The sequence below is a fragment of the Panulirus ornatus genome, chromosome 53, assembly GCF_036320965.1.
Source record: "Panulirus ornatus isolate Po-2019 chromosome 53, ASM3632096v1, whole genome shotgun sequence".
NCBI lineage: Eukaryota > Metazoa > Arthropoda > Malacostraca > Decapoda > Palinuridae > Panulirus > Panulirus ornatus.
In genome coordinates, this window is record NC_092276.1 from 14,130,984 (window position 1) to 14,146,075 (window position 15,092).

General features: G+C 43.7%; 1 protein-coding gene across 1 annotated transcript in view; it reads left to right on the forward strand.

The window, feature by feature from the left end:
• Nucleotides 1-15,092, forward strand: part of LOC139765259 (uncharacterized) — a 147,034-nt gene that overhangs the window by 36,859 nt on the left and 95,083 nt on the right. The gene's annotated exons all lie outside the window — the stretch shown is intronic.

A 15,092-nucleotide genomic window follows, 5' to 3' on the forward strand; every position in this document is an offset into this window, starting at 1 on the left:
AGACGAAAGAAATGGCCCAACCCACCCCCATACACATGTATATACATACACGTCCACACACGCAAATATACATACCTACACAGCTTTCCATGGTTTACCCCAGACGCTTCACATGCCCTGATTCAATCCACTGACAGCACATCAACTCCAGTATACCACATCGATCCAATTCACTCTATTCCTTGCCCTCCTTTCACCCTCCTGCATGTTCAGGCCCCGATCACACAAAATCTTTTTCACTCCATCTTTCCACCTCCAATTTGGTCTCCCACTTCTCCTCGTTCCCTCCACCTCCGACACATATATCCTCTTGGTCAATCTTTCCTCACTCATTCTCTCCATGTGCCCAAACCATTTCAAAACACCCTCTTCTGCTCTCTCAACCACGCTCTTTTTATTTCCACACATCTCTCTTACCCTTACGTTACTTACTCGATCAAACTACCTCACACCACACATTGTCCTCAAAAAACATCTCATTTCCAGCACATCCACTCTCCTGCGCACAACTCTATCCATAGCCCACGCCTCGCAACCATACAACATTGTTGGAACCACTATTCCTTCAAACATACCCATTTTTGCTTTCCGGGATAATGTTCTCGACTTCTACACATTCTTCAAGGCTCCCAGGATTTTCGCCCCCTCCCCCACCCTATGATCCACTTCCGCTTCCATGGTTCCATCCGCTGCCAGATCCACTCCCAGATATCTAAAACACTTTACTTCCTCCAGTTTTTCTCCATTCAAACTTACCTCCCAATTAACTTGACCCTCAACCCTACTGTACCTAATAACCTTGCTCTTATTCACATTTACTCTTAACTTTCTTCTTTCACACACTTTACCAAACTCAGTCACCAGCTTCTGCAGTTTCTCACATGAATCAGCCACCAGCGCTGTATCATCAGCGAACAACTGACTCACTTCCCAAGCTCTCTCATCCACAACAGACTTCATACTTGTCCCTCGTTCCAAAACTCTTGCATTCACCTCCTTAACAACCCCATCTATAAACAAATTAAACAACCATGGAGACATCACACACCCCTACCGCAAACCTACATTCACTGAGAACCAATCACTTTCCTCTCTTCCTGCACGTACACATGCCTTACGTCCTCGATAAATATATATATATTCCTTAAGTTAGCAAAGAAATGATTTTATGGAGTTTAGCCCAAACCTCCCATTGACATCGAAAATCTTTTAGTTCTCCCTTTTGATAATAATTTCACTTTACTCCCATGTTGCTTAAATTCTTTAATGTAAATGTTGCCTTTAGCAACAATAATACTATACAGAATATCTTAATCAGGAATTCACCAGTAAATTCTCTTGGATGCATCTATAAAGTGCCATGTGGAAATATTGATAAATTTTATGCTGGGCAGACTGGTAAGGATTTTTGTTAGACTTAAGCAACATAAATATAGTATAAGAACGGGACAAGAATCAAATGCCTTGTTTAATCACGTTAAAACCTATGATCATTGTACTGACCGGAGTAATGCCATCTCAGTTATTAACTCTAACTCTATTACCAAGAGAAATATCATTGAATCTTCTATTATTTGCGTCAGAGTAGATTGACTTGGTACATAAAGGCTTAGATCTAGGTAAGCTGCTTTCTCCTTCTAAAGTCTGCACCTCATCTATTAGACCGTCCAGGAAAGAGAAATCAAATAAAGTAATCATAAATGATAATTTCCTTCCATCTTTGTATGCCATGTACGTAGCAGAGCTATCTTCATTCTCTGTGGCCAGATATCATAAGTTTGTGAACGTTCGTTGTATGTGTAGGACAATCACATGTTTACCAAATGGCGTCCTAGCTTCGTCTCTTCGATGTATATCAACTGACTTATATTTCTCTCTTGTGTCTCCCCTGATGATGTGATTATTACACGAAAGTGCACTTGGGAACTTTTCGTGTTTCATTTTCCCCGTGGACTCATAGGAATATCTCGATCACGTACAAAATTGTGATCCTTTCCTATATATATATATATATATATATATATATATATATATATATATGCCCAGCAAAACACTGATCGTAAATGTGGAAACCACTTCAGAAAATCGTTGTTTGGATGACCTCTGATGACCTGATGGGACAAACAAAGGCTTGCCAGTTGGCACATATACGTAACGACGGGTAATATCAACTGTGTTGTGCTTGATGGCTCCCTAATTACCGTTCTGAGAATGATGACGCCACCACATTGTCCCCTCGCGTGGGATCGATGGGCAGAAATGGTTTTTGGAATTCAATTTCAAGCAATAATTCCCGTTGGAACCTCCATCCCCCCAAAACACACACACACACACACACACACACACACACACACACCAAACATACTCGCACACACACCCCAAACATACACACACACACACACACACACACACACACACACCAAACACACACACACACACACACACACACACACCAAACATACACACACACGCACACACACACGCACACACCCCAAACATACACACACACACACACACACACACACACACACATACACACCTCTTTTCCCCCAGACTCATATTATCTGGTTTACTTTTGTTTCTCCATGCAGGATGCTTCCCCTCCCACTTTTTTTTTATTTTCGACTTAAATGTCAGTTTGACATTTCTAAAGTATTTTGTGGTTGTCATTGCACTCTGGACCAGTTTGTATATAAAAGCCTAGACAGTTCATTTGCTGGAATGGCAATCAGAAATTAGACTCTGGGTTCAGACTTATGTTTTGAGGCAGACCGGGTTTGGTTTTGTGAGTGTTCTAGTTCTGATCTGCATGTGCAGCCAAGAGAGGAGTTAGAGCCAGATGCACGCGATTCAATCTAGATTCGATACGGCACAAACATGTCTGTTCAGTCTGTAGGTACGACCCTTGAGCACGACGGTACGACCCTTGAGCACGACGGTACGATCCTTGAGCGCGACGGTATGATCCTTGAGCACGACGGTACGATCCTTGAGCGCGACGGTATGATCCTTGAGCACGACGGTACGACCCTTGAGCACGACGGTACGACCCTTGAGCACGACGGTACGACCCTTGAGCACGACGGTACGATCCTTGAGCGCGACGGTATGATCCTTGAGCACGACGGTACGATCCTTGAGCACGACGGTACGAACCTTGAGCACGACGGTACGACCCTTGAGCGCGACGGTATGATCCTTGAGCATGACGGTACGACCCTTGAGCGCGACGGTACGACCCTTGAACATGACTGTACGATCCTTGAGCACGACGGTACGATCCTTGAGCACGACGGTACGACCCTTGAGCACGACGGTACGACCCTTGAGCACGACGGTACGACCCTTGAGCATGACTGTACGATCCTTGAGCACGACGGTACGATCCTTGAGCACGACGGTATGTCCCATCAGCACGACGGTACGACCCTTGAGCACGACGGTACGATCTTTGAGCACGACGGTACGATCCATGAACACAACGGTATGATCCTTGAGCACGACGATACGATCCTTGAACACGACGGTACGACCCTTGAGCACGACGATACGACCCTTGAGCACGACGGTACGACCCTTGAGCACGACGGTACGATCTTTGAACACAACGGTATGATCCATGAACACAACGGTATGATCCTTGAGCACGACGGTACGATCCTTGAACACGACGGTACGATCCTTGAGCACGACAATACGACCCTTGAGCACGACGGTACGATCCTTGAGGAAAACGGTACGACTCAAAAAAAACGACGGTGCGATCCTTGAGCAAGGCGGTACGATCCTTCAGCTCCTTGAACACAACGGTACAATCCTTGATGATGTGGCCTCTGACCTGACCTTCTCGGCAGCGAGGTCAAAGGCCGGGTCATCATACCCGATAGCCATACAGTAGTGTTCAAGGGTTTCACAATTCAGGCTTATTTCTTCCTCTTTTTTCAAGCCTTAAGCATAAACGATCATTTGCGTACAGCGTTGCTGACCATGACGCATCTACGGGGTGGCTAGCCGGCAATGGTTTGAATTCTGGTCGAAGCAGTTGGTCCACAGTCAACCCAGCTGTTCATCCTTCCCTATGGAATTGGTCGATAAATTAGATATATGGTTTGGGCCTTTTTTGTCTGTTTTCCTGGCGCTACCTCGCTGAAGCAGGGGGTAGCGATGCTGTTTCCTGTCGGGAGGGTAGCGACAGGAATGGATGAAGGCAAGTATGAATATGTACATGTGGATGTATGTATATATCTGTGTGTGTATGTATATGTATGTATATGATGATATGTATATGTGCGTAAGTGGGAGTTTATGTATATATACATATATATGAGTGGATGGGGCAGTCTTCGTCTGTTCCCTGGCGCTTCCCCGCTGACGCGGGAAACAGCGATTATATATATATATATATATATATATATATATATATATATATATATATATATATATATATATATATATTATTCATATTTATTTATTTTGCTTTGTCGCTGTCTCCCGGGTTAGCGAGGTAGCACAAGGAAACAGACGAAAGAATGGCCCAGTCCACCCACATACACATGTATATACATACACGTCCACACACGCAAATATGCATACCTATACATCTCAACGTATACATATATATACACACACAGACATATACATATATACACATGTACATAATTCATACTGTCAGCCTTTATTCATTCCCATCGCCACCTCGCCACACATGAAATAACAACCCCCTCCCCCCTCATGTGTGCGAGGTAGCGCTAGGAAAAGACAACAAAGGCCACATTCGTTCACACTCAGTCTCTAGCTGTCATGTAATAATGCACCGAAACCACAGCTCCCTTTCCACATCCAGGCCCCACAGAACTTTCCATGGCTTACCCCAGACGCTTCACATGCTCTGGTTCAATCCATTGACAGCACGTCGACCCCGGTATACCACATCGATCCAATTCCTTGCACGCCTTTCACCCTCCATCATGTTCAGGCCCCGATCACTCAAAATCTTTTTCACTCCATCTTTCCACCTCCAATTTGGTCTCCCACTTCTCCTCATTCCCTCCACCTCCGACACATCTTCTTTGTCAATCTTTCCTCACTCATTCTTTCCATGTGACCGAACCATTTCAAAACACCCTCTTCTGCTCTCTCAGCCACACTCTTTTTATTACCACACACTCTCTGACCTTATTATTACTTACTCGATCAAACCACCTCACACTACATATCATCTTCAAGCATCTCATTTCCAGCACATCCACCCTTCTCATATATATATATATTTTTTTTTTTTTTTTTTTTTATACTTTGTCGCTGTCTCCCGCGTTTGCGAGGTAGCGCAAGGAAACAGACGAAAGAAATGGCCCAACCCCCCCCCCCCCATACACATGTACATACACACGTCCACACACGCAAATATACATACCTACACAGCTTTCCATGGTTTACCCCAGACGCTTCACATGCCTTGCTTCAATCCACTGACAGCACGTCAACCCCTGTATACCACATGACTCCAATTCACTCTATTTCTTGCCCTCCTTTCACCCTCCTGCATGTTCAGGCCCCGATCACACAAAATCTTTTTCACTCCATCTTTCCACCTCCAATTTGGTCTCCCTCTTCTCCTCGTTCCCTCCACCTCCGACACATATATCCTCTTGGTCAATCTCTCCTCACTCATTCTCTCCATGTGCCCAAACCATTTCAAAACACCCTCTTCTGCTCTCTCAACCACGCTCTTTTTATTTCCACACATCTCTCTTACCCTTACGTTACTTACTCGATCAAACCACCTCACACCACACATTGTCCTCAAACATCTCATTTCCAGCACATCCATCCTCCTGCGCACATCTCTATCCATAGCCCACGCCTCGCAACCATACAGCATTGTTGGAACCACTATTCCCTCAAACATACCCATTTTTGCTTTCCGAGATAATGTTCTCGACTTCCACACATTTTTCAAGGCTCCCAAAATTTTCGCCCCCTCCCCCACCCTATGATCCACTTCCGCTTCCATGGTTCCATCCGCTGACAGATCCACTCCCAGATATCTAAAACACTTCACTTCCTCCAGTTTTTCTCCATTCAAACTCACCTCCCAATTGACTTGACCCTCACCCCTACTGTACCTAATAACCTTGCTCTTATTCACATTTACTCTCAACTTTCTTCTTCCACACACTTTACCAAACTCAGTCACCAGCTTCTGCAGTTTCTCACATGAATCAGCCACCAGCGCTGTATCATCAGCGAACAACAATTGACTCACTTCCCAAGCTCTCTCATCCCCAACAGACTTCATACTTGCCCCTCTTTCCAGGACTCTTGCATTTACCTCCCTTACAACCCCATCCATAAACAAATTAAACAACCATGGAGACATCACACACCCCTGCCGCAAACCTACATTCACTGAGAACCAATCACTTTCCTCTCTTCCTACACGTACACATGCCTTACATCCTCGATAAAAACTTTTCACTGCTTCTAACAACTTGCCTCCCACGCCATATATTCTTAATACCTTCCACAGAGCATCTCTATCAACTCTATCATATGCCTTCTCCAGATCCATAAATGCTACATACAAATCCATTATATATATATATATATATATATATATATATATATATATATATATATATATATATGAACCATACATGCACTGAATATCCTCACCACCCAGTCAACAACACAGTCACTCCCTTTTTCAATAAATTCCATAGCAATACCATCCAAACCCGCCGCCTTGCCGGCTTTCATCTTCCGCAAAGCTTTCACTACCTCTTCTCTGTTTACCAAATCATTCTCCCCGACCCTCTCACTTTGCACACCACCTCGACCAAAACACCCTATATCTACCACTCTATCATCTATCACATTCAACAAACCTTCAAAATACTCACTCCATCTCCCTCTCACTTCACCACTACTTGTTACTACCTCCCCATTAGCCCCCTTCACCGATGTTCCCATTTGTTCTCTTGTCTTACGCACTTTATTTACCTCCTTCCAAAACATCATTTTATTCTCCCTAAAATTTAATGATACTCTCTCACCCCAACTCTCATTTGCCCTATTTTTCACCTCTTGCACCTTTCTCTTGACCTCTTGTCTCTTTCTTTTATACATCTCCCATTCATTTGCACTATTTCCCTGCAGAAATCGTCCAAATGCCTCTCTCTTCTCTTTCACTAACAATCCTACTCCTTCATCCAACCACTCCCTACCCTTTCTAATCTGCTCACCTCCCACTTTCTCATGCCACAAGCATCTTTTGCGCAAGCCATCACTGCATCCCTAAATACATCCCATTCCTCCCCCACTCCCCTTATGTCATTTACTCTCACCTTTTGCCATTATGCACTCAATCTCTCCTGGTACTTTCTTACACAAGTCTCCTTTCCAAGCTCACTTACTCTCACCACTCTCTTCATTCACTTCTATGCTGTTTCCGCAAACATTTAAAGAAAAATGCTCATGTAATCTCGTGCAATTAATCGCATTCGATAAATGGTAAAATGCCGTCTTACAGTAAATAAAACTGATTTATTGACTCGTTTTGCCATTCACAACATTGCCTCTTAAGTATAACTTTACTACGCTGATGGTAAAAAAAAAAAAGGTAGAAAAAAAGATTAGAAAGAACGGCATTAATCCGAGGGTGTGGAGAGAAATCCGACAATCTGACTAATGTTCACGAACGGAAGTAATGAAAGAGAAAACCAGAGACGAAAACAACTGAAATCTCTTGCTTGATGTGAGCGCACCCTCCTACGTCATAGCAGGTAAGTTCCAAGCCTACTTGAATATACTCCTTTCCATCCTAATTCAACTGAACCTTGTTTAACTACGTAGTTATTAAAGTGTCTAAAGTTACATACATATCCCGCCCATTGAAACCTTGAGCACAGCAGTAACATACCATAATACGATGGAAATTGTTTTTTGACGTCATCTGCTCTGCCCCAAACAAGGTTACTGAAGTCATTAAGTTTCTATTATGTTACGTACGATTCTCTAAATTCTTGGGATATATATTTTTTTCTCGTCAAATTTCGGAATCATTTACCTTCAAAATATTTTATTTATTTATTATACTTTGTCGCTGTCTCCCGCGTTTGCGAGGTAGCGCAAGGAAACAGACGAAAGAAATGGCCCAACCCCTCCCCCCCCCATACACATGTATATACATACGTCCACACACGCAAATATACATACCTACACAGCTTTCCATGGTTTACCCCAGACGCTTCACATGCCCTGATTCAATCCACTGACAGCACGTCAACCCCGGTATACCACATCGATCCAATTCACTCTATTCCTTGCCCTCCTTTCACCCTCCTGCATGTTCAGGCCCCGATCACACAAAATCTTTTTCACTCCATCTTTCCACCTCCAATTTGGTCTCCCTCTTCTCCTCGTTCCCTCCACCTCCGACACATATATCCTCTTGGTCAATCTTTCCTCACTCATTCTCTCCATGTGCCCAAACCACTTCAAAACACCCTCTTCTGCTCTCTCAACCACGCTCTTTTTATTTCCACACATCTCTCTTACCCTTACGTTACTCACTCGATCAAACCACCTCACACCACACATTGTCCTCAAACATCTCATTTCCAGCACATCCATCCTCCTGCGCACAACTCTATCCATAGCCCACGCCTCACAACCATACAACATTGTTGGAACCACTATTCCTTCAAACATACCCATTTTTGCTTTCCGAGATAATGTTCTCGACTTCCACACATTCTTCAAGGCCCCCAGAATTTTCGCCCCCTCCCCCACCCTATGATCCACTTCCGCTTCCATGGTTCCATCCGCTGCCAGATCCACTCCCAGATATCTAAAACACTTCACTTCCTCCAGTTTTTCTCCATTCAAACTCACCTCCCAATTGACTTGACCCTCAACCCTACTGTACCTAATAACCTTGCTCTTATTCACATTTACTCTTAACTTTCTTCTTCCACACACTTTACCAAACTCAGTCACCAGCTTCTGCAGTTTCTCACATGAATCAGCCACCAGCGCTGTATCATCAGCGAACAACAACTGACTCACTTCCCAAGCTCTCTCATCTCCAACAGACTTCATACTTGCCCCTCTTTCCAAAACTCTTGCATTTACCTCCCTAACAACCCCATCCATAAACAAATTAAACAACCATGGAGACATCACACACCCCTGCCGCAAACCTACATTCACTGAGAACCAATCACTTTCCTCTCTTCCTACACGTACACATGCCTTACATCCTCGATAAAAACTTTTCACTGCTTCTAACAACTTTCCTCCCACACCATATATTCTTAATACCTTCCACAGAGCATCTCTATCAACTCTATCATATGCCTTCTCCAGATCCATAAATGCTATATACAAATCCATTTGCTTTTCTAAGTATTTCTCACATACATTCTTCAAAGCAAACACCTGATCCACACATCCTCTACCACTTCTGAAACCACACTGCTCTTCCCCAATCTGATGCTCTGTACATGCCTTCACCCTCTCAATCAATACCCTCCCATATAATTTACCAGGAATACTCAACAAACTTATACCTCTGTAATTTGAGCACTCACTCTTATCCACTTTGCCTTTGTACAATGGCACTATGCACGCATTCCGCCAATCCTCAGGCACCTCACGATGAGTCATATACACATTAAATAACCTTACCAACCAGTCAACAATACAGTCACCCCCTTTTTTAATAAATTCCACTGCAATACCATCCAAACCTGCTGCCTTGCCGGCTTTCATCTTCCGCAAAGCTTTCACTACCTCTTCTCTGTTTACCAAATCATTTTCCCTAACCCTCTCACTTTGCACACCACCTCGACCAAAACACCCTATATCTGCCACTCTATCATCAAACACATTCAACAAACCTTCAAAATACTCGCTCCATCTCCCTCTCACATCACCACTACTTGTTATCACCTCCCCATTTGCGCCCTTCACTGAAGTTCCCATTTGCTCCCTTGTCTTACGCACTTTATTTACCTCCTTCCAGAACATCTTTTTATTCTCCCTAAAATTTAATGATACTCTCACCCCAACTCTCATTTGCCCTTTTTTTCACCTCTTGCACCTTTCTCTTGACCTCCTTTCTCTTTCTTTTATACATCTCCCACTCAATTGCATTTTTTCCCTGCAAAAATCGTCCAAATGCCTCTCTCTTCTCTTTCACTAATACTCTTACTTCTTCATCCCACCACTCACTACCCTTTCTAATCAACCCACCTCCCACTCTTCTCATGCCACAAGCATCTTTTGCGCAATCCATCACTGATTCCCTAAATACATCCCATTCCTCCCCCACTCCCCTTGCTTCCATTGCTTCAAAATATGTACGATTATATAGTTTCAGATCTATATTGAGATAAACGTGAGAAAAAGGATGATAGAAATGAAGAGAAAATATATTTTTCTATGTGGAAAGCTTCATCGAAGTTATGCCATGAAATATTTTTAAAAATATTTGTAAAGATTTTTTTTTTTTTTTGCTTTGTCGCTGTCTCCCGCGTTTGCGAGGTAGCGCAAGGAGACAGACGAAAGAAATGGCCCAACCCACCCCCATACACATGTATATACATACACGTCCACACACGCAAATATACATACCTACACAGCTTTCCATGGTTTACCCCAGACGCTTCACATGCCCTGATTCAATCCACTGACAGCACGTCAACCCCGGTATACCACATCGATCCAATTCACTCTATTCCTTGCCCTCCTTTCACCCTCCTGCATGTTCAGGCCCCGATCACACAAAATCTTTTTCACTCCATCTTTCCACCTCCAATTTGGTCTCCCTCTTCTCCTCGTTCCCTCCACCTCCGACACATATATCCTCTTGGTCAATCCTTCCTCACTCATTCTCTCCATGTGCCCAAACCATTTCAAAACACCCTCTTCTGCTCTCTCAACCACGCTCTTTTTATTTCCATACATCTCTCTCACCCTTACGTTACTTACTCGATCAAACCACCTCACACCACACATTGTCCTCAAACATCTCATTTCCAGCACATCCATCCTCCTGCGCATAACTCTATCCATAGCCCACGCCTCGCAACCATACAACATTGTTGGAACCACTATTCCTTCAAACATACCCATTTTTGCTTTCCGAGATAATGTTCTCGACTTCCACACATTCTTCAAGGCCCCCAGAATTTTCGCCCCCTCCCCCACCCTATGATCCACTTCCGCTTCCATGGTTCCATCCGCTGCCAGATCCACTCCCAGATATCTAAAACACTTCACTTCCTCCAGTTTTTCTCCATTCAAACTCACTTCCCAATTGACTTGACCCTCAACCCTACTGTACCTAATAACCTTGCTCTTATTCACATTTACTCTTAACTTTCTTCTTTCACACACTTTACCAAATTTGTAAAGATATTTGTAAGAAATGTTTGTAAAGAAAACAGGAAACAAAAAAAAAAATTCGAGTTTCCAAGAGACTGAAAGATTTGCTTTGTATAAATAGATCAGGTTGTTGATAGCAGGAAAGACATGAGAGGCAGAAGAGTAACAAAGTGTGTAGAATAGTAGGGAAAGGGGGTCAGGTCATAGCTGTTAGAAAAGACGAGAAAGGTTTAACGTTCTGGGAAACAAAGAGACATCACAACGGTTCATCCTTGAGTTGCCAACGTCCACACATTAATCATGTGACGCAGTGGTGTGCTGCGTTTTGCAAGTGTCGAGGGAGGGAGAGGAGGGGACACACACACACAACCACACACACACACACACACAGGCAGCCAGGAGGAGATGGGGAAGAAAGAAAAGTAAAAACGTATATCCTGCGAGACGTAAAACTGCGACGGAGAGAGAGAGAGAGAGAGAGAGAGAGAGAGAGAGAGAGAGAGAGAGAGAGAGAGAGAGAGAGAGAGAGAGAGGAACGGAAGCTTGAGATATCTCTCTCCTTCCTGGCATTTTCCCAGCTCTTTTTTTTCTCTCTCTCTTTTTGTCCATGCGTCGTGGCATTGCACCATCTGTCTCATGTGTCTGCAGTTGTCGAGTTTTCAGCTACACTCACTATGAACGTTGTTATCCATGAGGTATATATGCGTGTGTCTTTACGCGCTCACTCGTTAGAACCCTGTGATCGTTAACGGACTAACCAATGGTTTGTGGTTTACCAGCGCCAACTACGGTCCTGCAGACTCGTAGTTAGAATAGGGAAGAACTCGAGTGATTTCCTTGCTGAACTGTGAATGAACATGTTCTCTCTCCTTTTGATAAAGTTTACTGTTCTTCATTACGGCACTTGTCAACATGGAGTGCTAACACAAGTGCAAGTGGAGGATGTGATATAAAGACTGAGCCAGGGTTCATGTCTGGGGTGAGAGCATGGATGGTCTTATGGTCAACTTGAACATCTGTAGAAGGTCTTCATTTTCTTTTCGTTTTCGTTTTCCATTTTGGTGATGATAGCTTGATAATTACAGCTGTAATGACCCTGGTAGTCGATAGGCCTAGACCACAGGGAACCTACTGATTAACCAAGATTGAACTTTACTGAGATGAGGAAAGGAGGGTGGGGGGTTTACATAGGTTTCTCCTCATTCACTGATTAACCGATGTTGCTAGACTTCACCCTATATTTACTTAGTTTCCTTGGATGAAATAGGATATAGACAAAAATGTAAGTATTACTTTTCTTTCACGAGCCCAGCGACTTCGGGTAAGATGCCAGAAGTCGCCAAAACACTGTTCATACCCCGCAGGCGGGCGTACGATTACAAGTGTCCTTAACTATATTTTTGTTAGCTTAGAAGTGTGCAGAGAAAAAGTGCGATGATCAAAATTATCATGATGGGAAAGATGTACACCGTCAGATAATAATTGCAGTAATTGTTTGTCTTGATGTTAATGTTACATTGGATGTGTTTGGTATCGAGCGGGGGCGCACTTTCCAGGAAATGATTACTGCTTCCCAGAACTTTTATAAGTGTCCCGCGGCATCAGGATCTAACGAAACCTTAAATGATAAAGTGGAAAAAGTATTAGCTTTTCAGTACGACATAGATCACTTTGCTAAAACATAAGGTGTTAACTATATAAAAGATTTTAAATGTAGATGTGTAGTGGGAAAGAAGGTTTGAGAACTACTGGAACAGATTTGTGTTACATATTGATCTATCCAGATAAACTGGTCACATACAAATGAATATTTAGATTAACACACACCGAACAAACTTATTACAAGCTTTCTTATGTGAAGTCAATTGCTATTAACACTTCTACATTACATAGTAGAATCAACCTACAGAATTGCTTTCTGATGAAGGTGGTCAAAGAAGATTTCCCCGTCTGTTATATCGAGACGTATTGCATTGGCTTCCTCAGTCATACCCACTGGACAAGCCCGCTTCTTGAACACATGCTTATAGTGGCATGACGTCACCTAAGACATCATGATGGTATGTTTTGAGACACCATAATGTTGCTGTAGTCACAGGGATCGTCAGATACAGGTGAGGCAACTTCTTTCCTTGCTGAAGAATGTACACCTGCTGTGTGTTGGAGGCACTGCACTCCACAGTCACCGAGCTGGTGAGCTCCTCCAGCAACTGTAGCATCAAGTGACAGGAACGGTTGACTGCCCGACTCTCCATGAGTAGCATCATGATCATCTCAATCTTTGTACAATGGAAGAGCCTCTCGGGTTGAACCTCCCAACCATCTCTCGTCACTGAATCAAGTGCTTTGGTGGTACTTATGCTGGAAGCAGCTCTTCACATCGAGGGTAACTGAAGTCTTGAGAATTATTATCCGAGTTTGTTTTTTTTTTCAAATATGACGAACCCTTGGCGGAACCGAGGAACCACAGAGGAATCAAAGACTGGTCAAACCCTTCCTCACTTCGATGTCTCACCACGTAGACTTTTCCAGAGATTGAGCACCTTAATGGTGTTTGCGTTACATGGTGGGCTGCTGTTCTACTGCGGAAAACGCTCTGAAAGAAAATCAGAAACTAAAGTAAATCTGAATTTTCCCCGTTGTAGTCACAAGTCTACGTGCACGAAGGCAGTACTCGTTAAGGTTCGTGACATGGATGATGGTCCAAGACACGCAAAGCTTTGCGATAGTTCTTCACAACGGTATTTAATGCATTTCAGGCCCGGGGCATCATTCTTACCTTCAGTGTTCGAAGAGAGTTTGTCTCAATTCCCTGGAGAAGTGTAAGACATCGTGTATGGCGGTTTGCAGTCCTTGGTTGCGTCTTATGCAATGTTAAACGGACGACAGCCAGCGGAGCAGTGGCAACTTCAGATTGAATCCATGTTGCCACTCCGGAGGCATCGCCTTCGATGTTGCCACTCCGGAGGCATTGCTTTTAAGATGACAAGCTCCTTCGTAGCACATTTTCCAAGGTCAGACTCAGGCCACTTCACATGATGTCTCCAACACCAGACAGCATTTGCTACAGATTTCGTATCTGGCATCTGCAAAAGACCCACTGGGTCTCCGAACTCAACAATATTCAGACACTCAGCACAAATATATGACACGCTGTCCCTTGTTCGAACAATACGTCGTCTCATCGCATGATATATAAAGCCATGACTACGTCTCGTCAGATGATGCGCGCCTTGAGGTGAATTAGTTCCTTTTGAAAGTCAGGGAAAACATATCCCTCAACCTCTCTACCCAGCGATTCTCCTGTACACATGCCTGGAAGGCTTTCTAATTCTCCGTTATGACGCCTAGAATGGCCATTTCTTATCGGATGGAAACAGAATCGAGGTAACCAGTCATATTGCTGTGCATTTGAATTACTTGCTGTTCTAATACGACCGTCAAAATACGGGTCCAGTTGGATGGGTCACCGACGACATGGTACGAATAGCTGATGAAAGTTGACATTTGTTTATCAACGCCGCCGACAGATGGCAGCATGTTCACAGTTTGCTTGATTCATGTACACACACACACACACACACACCGCTCTTCCCCGAACACAGTGGTGCAACAGAAGTCTTAAAGCCTCGCTTAGTATTGGTTGCCGTCGCTGTGAATAACTGAGGGAGGTGGTGGCTGTTTCCCTAGTCATCCTCCTT